This window comes from Giraffa tippelskirchi, chromosome 5, assembly GCF_054371585.1.
Source record: "Giraffa tippelskirchi isolate mGirTip1 chromosome 5, T2T-mGirTip1v1.2.pri, whole genome shotgun sequence".
Lineage (NCBI taxonomy): Eukaryota > Metazoa > Chordata > Mammalia > Artiodactyla > Giraffidae > Giraffa > Giraffa tippelskirchi.
In genome coordinates, this window is record NC_137279.1 from 76,581,408 (window position 1) to 76,594,452 (window position 13,045).

Below are 13,045 nucleotides of genomic sequence, written 5' to 3' on the forward strand. Positions count from 1 at the left end.
TATAAACTGTTCTATGCCTTGATCGTGGTGGTATTAACATAACTGCATACATTTGTCAAAGCTCATAGAACTGTACTCACAAAAACAGTGAATTTTATTATACGTAAAGTTTTTTAAGTGAATAATTTTTCTTAAGTTCTGCCTCTATGTGTGTATGCTCAGCTGCTTCAGTAGTGTCTGACTCTTTGCCACCCCATTGACTGTAGCCTGCCAGGCTCCTCTGTCTACGGAATTTTCCCAGGAAGAATACTGGAGTGTGTTGCCATGCCCTCCTCCAGGGGATCTTCTCAACCTAGTAATCGAAAATGCGTCTCCTGCATCTGCTGCACTGCAGAAGGATTCCTTACTGCTGAGCCACTGGGGAGCCCCTATCTTTATAGTGCCTCTCAATCTATTGGATAAAACAGAGTTCCATTCCTCAGGAAACTTTTAGGGCAACTGGTTAATAAAGGTACCTGCTCTAAGAATCAGTCTAACTGATTCATGAACTAACTGATTAGATGCACACACCCAAACATGTATCAAAGATAGAGAGACAAGTACAAATGCATGCAACTTCAAAAATTAATACATATAAATATTGAAATAAATATAACAAGGTAAAGTTAGTACAAGAACACTCCCTGGACAGGGTAAGCAGAAGTCATAAGGATAAAATCTTGCAAGGATCTGAAAACACTTAGCCCCCAACTAAAATAAATAAATTTATTTAAAAAAAAAAAATGAAAACACTTTGGAAAGTATGAATATGTATAAAAATGTAGATTTCATAATTTTTTTTAACAGTCCTTACACGGTCTAGAATAATATTGTACATATTGCTGGTGTCTCATAAACAAATTTTTTTAGTCTTATTTTTACATGAGTCATAAATCAAATGAACTGTTCAAAAGAGTATAAAGTCAAAGGGAAGTGTCCAGAAAAAGTTCCTATGTATCAGCTCCAGAGCTGGCTCCAATTCCAAGTGCTCTTCTCTTTGTTACGGGCAAAGTTTAGAGCTGGCCACCTTGTGATGTCTTTATTCAGGATAATTGAGGTCCAGCATCTTCAGTTTGAGTGACGGGTATAAACTTGTGGTCTCTGCTCCACACAAAGATGTAGGTTCTGATGGGTGTAAGAACATAAGCACCCCCCGCCCGGGTGACATCCTTCCTGTGCAGCCCCCTGCTTGCTTTCCTTTCTCCTGCTTGATGGCAAGGCTCAGTGTTCTGCACAAACCAGCCTTGATGTTATCTTGTTTCCCAGATCTGCAAGGGCCCTTCCAGCTGCAGATTGGTGATGTGACAATTAACCTTCAAAGTGACCTAATCCCAGGTCTGAGGCACATAGCAGAAACCACCTCCAGAAAGTCAGCATCTTGTGAGCCCACTAATACCCCACAAATCCGGTGCTGCTGTGATTTGTCAGAGTGAAAGAGAACTGTTTAATTAACCGTCTTTACTCACCCTACCAGGGCCCTAAAACCCCTTGATGCCTCCCTATCAAAATGGTCTCTTTCCCAAGCTAGAGGTTAGACGGTATAAAGAATTAATTTTATTCAAATAGATCCTGTAATTCCCTCTCCTTTAAGACAGGAAATAGCTACCCCCTCCAGTACTCTTGCCTGGAGAACTCCATGGACAGAGGAGCCTGGTGGGCTACAGTCCGTGGGGTAGCAAAGAATTGGACACGACTGAGCAACTAACACTAGGACACCTCTTAGCTGACACTTTCCCTGGACACTGAACTCTTAACATTTTTTGTAAAGTTTTTCTTCATTCTCAACTCTAAAATCTTTTTCATGAAAACATCTTACTCCTCAGTTCAGTTCGGTTCAGTTCAGTTCAGTTCAGTTGCTCAGTCCTATCCGACTCCTTGCGATCCCGTGGGCTGCAGCACGCCAGGCCTCCCTGTCCATCACCAACTCCCAGAGTTTACTCAAACTCATGGCCATTGAGTCGGTGATGCCATCCAAACATCTCACCCTCTGTCATCCCCTTTTCCTCCTGCCCTCAATCTTTCCCAGCATCAGGGTCTTTTCCAATGAGCCAGTTCTTCACATCAAGTGGCCAAAGTGTTGGAGTTTCAGCTTCAACATCAGTCCTTACAATGAATATTCAGGACTGATTTCCTTTAGGATGGACTGGTTGGATCTCCTTGCAGTCCAAGGGATACTCAAGAGTCTTCTCCAACACCACAGTTCAAAAGCATCAATTCTTCGGCGCTCAGCTTTCTTTATAGTCCAACTCTCACATCCATACATGACTACTGGAAAAACCATAGCCTTGACTAGACAGACTTTTGTTGGCAAAGTAATGTCTCTGCTTTTTAATATGCTATCTAGGTTGGTCATAGCTTTTCTTCCAAGGAGCAAGCATCTTTTAATTTCATGGCTGCAGTCACTATCTGCAGTGACTTTGGAGCCCCCCAAAATAAAGGCTGTCACTGTTTCCACATCTATTTGCCATAAAGTGATCTTACTCCTACTTCACTATCATTTTGGTTTGGGTTCTCTGTTATTGCAGGTTGGAACTTCATAAGTACACCTATTTTATAGATGTACTTAATGCCTTAGAAGACAGTCACTGTCTCTGACCTTATATAGCAGAACCTAGCTACACATGATTTTTAAAGTAATAAGCGTGTAACATAGATGGGAAAACAAAGTCTAGTGAAAAATATTCACAACTTTTCCTCTAGAAAATCCCTTCCTGTATATAAGACAAGAGAAGAGGATTCCATGAGTCACCATGAAGCTTAGAGACTGAAAGCCACCAGTTCTCTTCCAAAAGATTTTCTGGGTATTCATCTTTAAAATGCAGTAAGTCAAAAGGCTTGCTTTCATCTCTTTTCCCTATTTCACATGTTCAGAACTATAAGAGTCCCAAACAAATAATTCATAAATAAGTCATTTCACATATATTATATATTTTAATTGTAAAATATTTTTCACATTCAATGCCAAAATATAGACACTGTAACCTTATTTGCTGCCTCATACACACAGACAACACTCTCCTCTCTTTTTCTCATTTTGAGCAGGCAATGTCCAAGGTCTGCCTCCATTAACTTTTACTTTGCTCCAGGTCTTCCAACAGGGCTCAGATGCCCTGTAAGTTTCACCCTTCTTGTTGTGGTCAGACCTGAGAGAGAATTTCCCAAAGGCAGGAAGTACCATGGAAACCTGGGGAAATGTCCATGCCTAGCTCACAGAAGAGAAGTTTGGAAGAGCCCACAGAGCAATTTGTGGGCCTTAAGTTTGCGAGTCCTAAACAAAGGTGACCACCCAGAGGAGGTCTCCCCAAGTGACTCAATCACAAACCACAGAATGGCTCCTATGCTGCCAGAGAAGACTGGCGGGAATTTTCTAGCTAATCAGCTTTTACCCAGGGAGGCTTTAGGACCCAATGGGGGAATTGAAAAGCAGCACCTGGAGCAGAGCTAGGCGGGGCTCCTCATGACGATGGTGTGCATAAGTTAACACCTCCACTTGGGAGCTCTCAGTTCACACCAACCTAACACGTCAAGGCATTAAGGGAAGCCAGAACACAGACAACCTATGACCTGTTTAAAATGATGGGGACAGGAAAGTTGCAAGTTGGATTCTGTCATCAATGCTGTTGTAACATTCTTGAGGCAAGGTACCATGAGCCTTGGGTCCTCCATATCTTCCAGGACAACAGAAGTGTCCCAGGAAACACAAATATAGGACCTAAATGCTCTAGGTTTAAAATTTTTGGTTCCCTGTGCCTGTGAAAAGTAAGTTACTCTAACTTCATAGGATACTTTATTCATCTTTCAGATAGGTTTTACATGTATTCTCTTATTTAATCCTAATGATAGCACTGTGAAATGGTGATTTTTTTTTTAAATTTTATAGAAGAAGTAACTAAGGTTTACAGAGATTCAAGTTTATGGGTATGTAGTAAATTAACCCCAAGAGCACAGTGACAACTCTGGTCTTTAGATATTCCATCTGGTGTTCTTTGAATTATCCAGTGGTTTTCAAACTTTGTTTTTCAAGGCCTTCAATAATTCCATGGAAGAGTTTGTGAGATTTTGTGGAGGTTATTAAAGCAAGTATCATTGACATATATACGCTACCACATGTAAAATAGATAGCCAGTGGGAAGATGCTGTATAACACAGGGAGCTCAACCTGGTACTCTGTGACAACCTAGAAGGTGGGATGGGGTGGGGATGGGTAGAAGTTCAGGAGGAAGGGGACATATGTGTACTTATGGCTGATTGATGTTGTTGTATGGCAGAAACCAACACAATATCATAAATCAATTATCCTCCGATTAAAAATAAATTAAAAAAAAACTTCTTAAAAACTACTGCTCAGTAATGCCTGACTTTGGTACAGCCCTTTGCTTTCGACTACATTTGATTCTCTCAGCAATTATCACAGTGTTGTTAGGCTTCATTTTCCCCTGATGCTGCAATGATTAAGAAGGATAAATAATACATAGATAGGGCCCTGGGTGCCTTGAAAGCAAACCTCACTTCTGTAAGAATCCCAGACTCACAGGGCTGTGGTGAGGCAAGTGGGCAAAGCAGAAGGAAGTCTGTTACTGATACTTGGTGCCATCAAGTGATAACGCAACCGTTCCTCTTCCTGTTGAAGAGTTTGAAGTGCTCTTAGTTATGAGTGAAATTCTCTCAGATTGGTTTTTTAAAATTCCTTTAAAACACCTAGCTCTTAAATGAATTATAGTAGCTTCCTTCCTCAGTGACTGCTCAGACATAACTGCTCAGATGTTCCTTGTGTTTGTGGCTGCCTACCATCTGAGCCTGGGGTTTTGATTCAGGAAACAATAATGCAGAGAAAGAAGCAGGGAAACAGAATTTATTCTAGCAACAGCTAGAATATCTAGTTTCCATACCAGGATGGCATGCAATGTCCAGTGCTTGCAGCAAGAAAGGTTTCATCATACTAGCTCCATGCTATGACTTTGACAGCGGTTGTGACTCCCGCCCTCCTCTTTATTTATATGCCCATTTTCAGAGCTTGAGTCTCCAGGAAATTCTATGAACTATCCAGCTCTTCTTCTCAGGGTTTGGGTTTCCCAGGCTCAAACTTTGGAGATGTGTTTGAGTCTTCTTTGTAGCCCTATATCTAATTCATCAGGAAATTCTGAAAGTGGCCCATCTCCTCCACTGGTACCCCCAGGCTTGAGCCACCATTATCCCTCAGTGGATTATAGCCTCCTAACTGGCCTTCCTGCTTTCATCTTTGTTCCCATACAGTCCTGTCTCCACATAGTAGTCAGTGATCTTTTAAAATCTTAAGTCAGGGGACTTCCCTGGTTGTGCAGTGGCTAAGACTCCCAGTTCCCAATTCAGGGGGCTGGGGTTCCATCCCTGGGCAGGGAACTAGATTCCACATGTCTCAACAAAGATTGAAGATCTTTTGTGCTGACAACTAAGACCTAGCACAGCCAAATAAATGAATAGGTATATTTTAAAAATAAAATCTTGAGGCAGATCCTGTTACTCCTCTGATTAAAACCAACCCATATATCTTATTTTACTCAAAATAAATTTCAAAATACATATCGAGTCCTAGATGATTGGCCTGTTGCTTGCTACCTTTCTAATCTTATTTCCCTTCTCTTCCTCATTTGACCACACAAGCTTCCCTGGTATACATCAAAATGCCAAGCACACTCCTTATGCCAAGCCTTTAGTCTTGCTGTTCCTTCTGCATGGAGCACTTTTCTCCAAGATGCCAGTGTTACTTGCTTCCACACTCAATTAGGTCTGTACTTAAATGCTATTTTATAAGACAGGCCACCTTGACCACCCTATTTAAGATAGCAATCTTTTTCTCTGCCAGATCCTTTCCTCTGCTTGAGCCCTCTATATTTCTTTCCTTAATTGTTTTGTTTTCTGAATCTGAATCATTCCTCTTTATTTCTTTAGTACCTGAAATATAATATATTTATGCACTTGTTTATTGTTTATCTTCCCTACTACAATGTAAATTCCTTGAGAATAGGACCTTTGTTTTCTACTATATCCCCTGGGCCTAAAAAAGTTCCTAGCACATAGTTAGCACTCAAGAAATATACATTAAGTAGATGCGTTGACCAAATAAATTCCATTTCTGCTTAGACCAGCTAAAGCTGGCTTCTATTTCTTACAACATAAACTCCTAAGAGTCTTATCTGATAGACATAGTGTAGGGCCTAGTACACTGAGGAATCAAACTGATCTTTTGTTTAGCGCTCTTGGGCAAAGTCACTTAACATCCTGGGACTCAGTTTCTTTATATGTTGCTGCTTTTTAAGATAATTTTTACAAATTTTTTAAAAAGCTGAATTTCAAAGCAACAATAGAATAGTGATCTTTCCAAATTACTTCATTCTTTATCTTTTACAATTAACACTGTACCTTCTTAGAAATGAATCACCTCTCCTCAAGATTTTCTCATTCTCAACTAATTTTTATATATTGCCACTGCCACCTGTCACTATTGCCACTTGTATCATCATCACAATTATCATTAACTAAAAGCAACAACCTAAAAGATAGTATAAGATTTGGGATGCGTGCTAAGTCGTTTCAGTCGTGTCCAACTCTGTGCGACCTCATGGACTGTAGCCTGCCAAGCTCCTCTGTCCGTGGGATTCTCCAGGCAAGAATACTAGAGTGGGTTGCCATTTCCTTCTCCAGGGATCTTCCCGACCTAGGGATCAATCCCGCCTCTCTTATGTCTTCTGCATTGGTAGGCAGGTTCTTTACCACTATTGCCACCTGGGAAGCCAAGATTTGGAATAAGTAAACACTAAGGAGGGGTTTCCCTGGTGGCTCAATGGTAAAGAATCTGCCTGAAAATGCAGGAGATGCAGGTTTGATCCCTGGATCAGGAAGATCCCCTGGAGAAGAAAATGGTAACCCACTCCAATATTCTTGCCTGGCAAATCCCACGGACAGAAGAACCTGGTGGGCTACAGTCCATGGGGTCACAAAACAGTCTGACATGACTTAGTGATTAAATAATAAAATAAAATGCTAAGAAGTTCAGAGCAAGAGAAAGTTCATTGCGAACAGAGTGGAAAGATGGGTAGGACTGAAGGTAGGCTTGAATGAAAGACAGAATTAAGGTGATCAGGGACTTCCCTGGTGGTCCAGTGGATGGGACTCTGTGCTCCCAATGCAGAGGACCCAGGTTCGATTCCTGGTCAGGGAACTAGATCTCACATCACGACTAAAGATCCCAGGCGCCATAAAAAAGACAGAAGATCCCGTGTGCCACAGCTAACACCGGGCACAGTCAAATAAATAAATAATAATATTTTTTAAAAAAGAGGTGATCAGAGGGGAAAGGTGGTCTACAGACACTTTATACACATGAAAACAGCACTGCAGGTACATGATGAGGAGGTGGAAGAATCTGAAGCAAGCAAGGTCTAGTTTAGTAGGGGTTCCCACAAACTATACACTAGCTTCTCTTGATTTCTAGGAAAAGATTTAGAGATCTCATAGCTTAAAGCTGTGTCTCAGGTCTTTAAATTGTACAGTATCTACATCCTCAACCAAATTTTTCTTCTTCCATCTTATTTATTTATTGTTGGCTGCACTGGGTCTTTGCTGCTGTTCCAGGGCTTTCTCTATTTGCGGTGAGTGGGGGCTGCTCTCATTGCAGAGGGAAGACTTCTCACGCAGGTGGCTTCTCGTTGCTGAGCACAGGCTCTAGGACGCGGAGGCTTCAGTAGTTGCAGCAAGTGGGCTTAGTAGTTGTGGCTCAGGGACACTAGAGCATGGGCACAATAGTTGTGACGCACAGGCTTCGTTGCTTTGAGGCATATGGAATCTTTCTGGACCAGGGGTCAAGCTTCTGTCCCCTGCATTGGCGGGAGGATTCCTATCTACTGCACTACCAGGGAAGTCTCCTCCATCTTCTTACAACCAAAGATTGTATAAACATTTTTTTTCTTTTAAGTTCCTTTGCATCATTCATTGGGTTTATAAAATGTTAGGCCCTTTTCTTTTGAACTGCTACCAAACTAAGTTTTTCCCTTCCTATGCTTATTATATATATTTAATGTATACACCAGACTTTCCAATTACTCCTGTAAATTTATATCTTGCAGCCCAACATTAGAGCCTGTTACTTAGCATTTGGAATCCTAACTGTGTTGGTCAATACAGTACAGTTTATATCACCTGATGATTTCATACAAGTATTTCTCGTAGGTCTTTATCCAAGCTGTTGAACAAACTGTTGTATGAAGTAAGGCCTGGACCCTTAAAGATCTCTCATCAAGTTGAAATTAATCTTATCAGTACTTGAGTTTAACTTTTCAATCAACAATAAATAAATTCACCAAACTATTTTTGCAGGGAAGAGACTGAGGTTTGTTTAGTAAGTAAATAATGGACTGAGATTTCTATGAACATGATTCTGATACAAACTTTGCCACTGACTTGTCAAGTTAAATAACTCCTTTTGACTCCTTTGGAAAAAATTCAAATGGGTAATGCTCAAAATCCTTCAAGCTGGGCTTCAACTGTACGTGAACCAAAGGTTACATTAAATTCATTTCCCATTCCAAAATTCAGAGATTTTATCATCCAGTCTGTGTTTTCACATGAAAAGAGACCATATTATACTATCTCTTTAAGTACCCATTTTCTCTCTTGAACACAGGGCAATAATATTTCTCATTGGCCTAGTTAATGGTATTTTGGCAAAACCAAGTATCACAATATTGCCAAGAATAGACAGTCTAATTTCAATTCATTTCAAAATACTTTGTTGAGAGCATGCATACTGTTCCAGGCATTGTACTAAGGGGCTTCTAAAATAAATTACCAACAGTAAAAAACTAAGTTAACTACCAAATAAACCCTGCATTCCCAAATTGACTTCTGCTCATTGATTTTGAATCTGTGCTGAGCTATGGATGTCTCAAACTCTTTTCCACTGACACTAGCCATTGTAGTTTCCACAACATCAGTCTTTACTCATTTCATTGAAAGAACTGTATCTTGTCCTTGAATTCTTGAAGGTGTTCTCTCAATCCCTCAGAGATCTTTTGTGATTAATCATTTTCTTCACTCTATTTTTCAGGATTCCTTCTGGGACATTCATTTAGGGAAATGGAAATTATATCAGTTAGGATTTGATTTGAGGTGAATACTATTAGGAGTGAGATAGAATAAAGGATTTATTATGGGGATTGGGTCTTTACAATCCTGGGAACCAGTTAAGCTGTCTGCGTAAGTCTGTTGCTTTTGCATTGAGTGCTAGGCCTGAAGTCAGCAAGGCCAGCAGTTGGAAAGAGGAGATAGACATGATGTGGGAGACATAAAAGACCAAGCACAACCTGTGAGGACAAAATGGAACTGTATGTATCCTCCATATTCCTACTCTAAAAGCTGGTTTTCCTTAGCATATATGAAAACTTCCTGTACATGCACACAGCCCAGGGTTTAGAGAGAATGAAGGATATCCAGTGGGAGATGGTTGGTACCAGCCTCAAATCAACAAAATGAGTCAGTAACTAATATATGATGTGTGAACTACATAACTGCTTGGCCCTACAGTGACCTTCATTTCTACCTTCAAAATGTCATGCAAACTTCTTTTGTGGGCAATACTAACCAAGAAGCTTGCAGGGAAGGAAATTATGGGAAATGTAACTCTAGCTTAGCTACTGTTGACACAGTACAAAGCCATCATAAGAATCAACAACTGGACAAACCTTTTCTCCTTATTCTTCAGAATCTTTTGAATTATTCATTCCCAAGGTCCATGCTACTGTACTTATTTCTGTTACCAGGCTGAGGTAGGGATGGGGAAGGGTACCTACAGGAAAAAATCTTCAAAAGATCTTACAGAAGAACTTCTAAAACATAACATCAAATAAAAAACATACTATGTTCATAGATGGAGAAGGCAATGGCACCCCACTCCAGTACTCTTGCCTGGAAAATCCCACGGACGGGGGAGCCTGGTAGGCTACAGTCCATGGGGTCGCTAAGAGTCGGACATGACTCAGCGACTTCACTTTCACTTTTCCCTTTCATGCACTGGAGAAGGAAATGGCAACCCACTCCAGTATTCTTGCCTGGAGAATCCCAGGGACAGCGGAGCCTGGTGGGCTGCCATCTATGGGGTCGCACAGAGTCGGACACGACTGAAGCAACTTAGCAGATGTTCATAGAAAACTTCAATGTTAAAGTTAATAAGAAAGTAAGATGGGACTGAATTAATCTAAAAATTTTAAAAGATTCCAGACAAAATCCCAAATGACTTACTTTGTAGAACTTATACTACAAACAAAGCTAGTGGAGGTGACAGAATTCCAGCTCAGCTATTTCAGTTCCTAAAAGATGATGCTAAGTGCTATACTCAATATGCCAGCAAATTTGGAAAACTCAGCAGTGGCCACAGGACTGGAAAAAGTCAGTTGTCATTCCAATTCCAAAGAAGGGCAATGCCAAAGAATGTTCAAACTACTGTACAATTGCACTCACTTCACAAGCTAGCAAGGTAAGGCTCAAAATACTTCAAGCTAGTCTTCAGTGGTACATGAACCAAGAACTTCCAGATGTACAAGCTGGATTTAGAAAAAACAGAGAAACCAGACATCAAATTGCCAACATCCATTGGATCATAGAAAAAGCAAGAAAATTCCAGAAAAACACCTACTTATACTTCACTGACTATGCTAAAGCCTTTGACTGTGTGGCTCACACGAAGTCTGGAAAATTCTTAAAGAGATGGGAATACCAGACCACCTTACTTACCTCCTAAGAAACCTGTATGCAGGTCAAGAAGCAAAAATTAGAACCAGACATGAAACAATAGACTGGTTCAAAATTGGGAAAGAAGTATGACAAAGCTGTATATTGTCACCCTGCTTATTTAACTTTCATACAGAGTACATCATGCAAAATGCCTGGCTGGATGAATCACAAGCTGGAATCAAGATTGCCAGGAGAAATATCAATAATCTCAGATATGCAGATGATACCACCCTTATGGCAGAAAGTGAAGTGAAACTGAAGAGCCTCTTGATGAAAGTGAAAGAGGAGAGTGAAAAAGCTGGCTTAAAACTCAACATGCAAAAAACGAAGATCATGGCACCCAGTCCCATCATTTCATGGCAAATAGATGGGGAAACAATGGAAACAGTGACAGATTTTATTTTCTTGGGTTCCAAAATCTCTGCAGACTGTAATTGCAGCCATGAAATTCAAAGACACTTGCTCCTTGGAAGAAAAGCTATGACAAATCTAGCCAGCATATTAAAAAGTAGAGGATCACTTTGCCAACAAAAGTCCAGATCATCCAAGCTATGGCTTTTCCAGTAGTCATGTATGAGTGTGAGAGTTGGACCATAAAGAAGGCTGAGAGCCAAAGAATCGAAGCTTTCAAATTGTGCTGGAGAAGTCTTTTGAGAGTCCCTTGGACTGCAAGGAGATCCAACCAGCCAATCCTAAAGGAAATCAATCCTGAATATTCACTGGAAGGACTGATGCTGAAGCTGAAGCTTCAATACTTTGGCCACCTGATGCAAGGAGCCAGCTGATTGGAAAAGACCCTGATGCTGGGAAAGATTGAGGGCAGGAAGAGAAGGAGGCAACAGAGGATGAAATGGTTGGATGGCATCATTAACTCAATGCTCATGAGTTTGAGCAAACTCCAGGAAACAGTAAAGGACAAGGAAACCTGGCATCCTTTAGTACACGAGGTCTCAAAGAGCTGGACATGACTTTGTGACTGAACAACAGCAATACTTCACATGAAAGATTAAAAGGTGAAAAGTAGCCAGGAGAATTATAAAGAAGAACAAAGTAGAAGGACTTATTCACCAAATATCAAAACCTTTAGGTTGTTGCCAGAGGTGGGGGTTTAGGGGGGGTGGGCAAAATGGGTGAATAGGGTCAAAGTGTATAAACTTCCACTTAAGTCATGGTGATGTTTTTTAAAAAAGACCTATAATAAGAACATAATATGGAACACCACAATAATAGTATAGGAATTGTCAAGGCTGCCAGTAAATCAGAAGAGAGAGATAGGTATAGATACATAAAATATGATCAAAGGGACACCACAAATTGTGTAGCAAAAAATTAATTATTGGAAAATTAATGTTAGAAAAATCAATAATCCAAAACTGAAAAAATTATAATAGATCCCTATTTTATATCATGTACAGAAAGAAAAATCCAGGCAGATCAAGACCTAAATGCAAACAGAAGAATTTTAATATTTTTAGAAGAGAAAATTCTAGAATTCTTTTATTGGATGGAAACCTTAAGGAAAAAAACAGCAATTTTAAAAGTACTATAACGTAAAAATTCTATAAAACAAGACACCATAATAAATAAAGTGAAAAATAACCCAAGAGACTAAGGGAATATAATTGCAATAAATATAATTGCAATATAATTGACATGGGGTTAGTATTTAGAATATGTAAAGAGCCCCACAACACAGTAAGAAAATGAGAAACTGCTTAACAGAAAAATGAGCAAAAGATATGAACAAGCAATTTGCAAAAGAGAAAACACAGAAAAGAAATTCAATCTCTCTACTATGAGAAATACCCATTAAAACAACAGATCATTTGTATTCATCAGATCAAAAAAATAATTTTTTTAAGTCTACAAAAAGAAGTAGTGGTGAGGATGTGAAGAACTAAGACCTTGCATACCATTAACATCTCTATTCCAAGATATAAATAAATCTACTCTAGAAAATTTGTGTATATACAATGAGAAATGTATAAGAATATTTATTGCAGCATTGATGTAACATGGAAAATTGCTAACAATATAAATGTCCATCAATAGGTCCTTAAATAGATATAAATTGAGGCATATATTCCATAAGAAATTCAATAGTTAGAATGAATGTGCTAGTTACATATGACAGCATGAATAAATATTAATATATAAGAACTAATCTTGAATAGAAAGGCAATTTGCAGAATTATATATGTAAAATCCCCATGGAAAAGAAATGCAAAAAAGCAAAATGGCTGTCTGAGGAGGCCTTACAGACAGCTGGGAAGAGAAGAGAAGCGAAAAGCAAAGGAGAAAA

The 13,045-nt window shown here is 39.6% G+C and overlaps 1 non-coding gene across 1 annotated transcript; it reads left to right on the plus strand.

Annotated features, from left to right (window-relative positions):
• Nucleotides 1-7,104: 7,104 nt before the first annotated feature.
• TRNAG-CCC (transfer RNA glycine (anticodon CCC)) lies at nucleotides 7,105-7,177 on the plus strand. Its single transcript has one exon. It is a non-coding gene; the product is annotated as a tRNA-Gly (tRNA).
• Nucleotides 7,178-13,045: the final 5,868 nt, after the last annotated feature.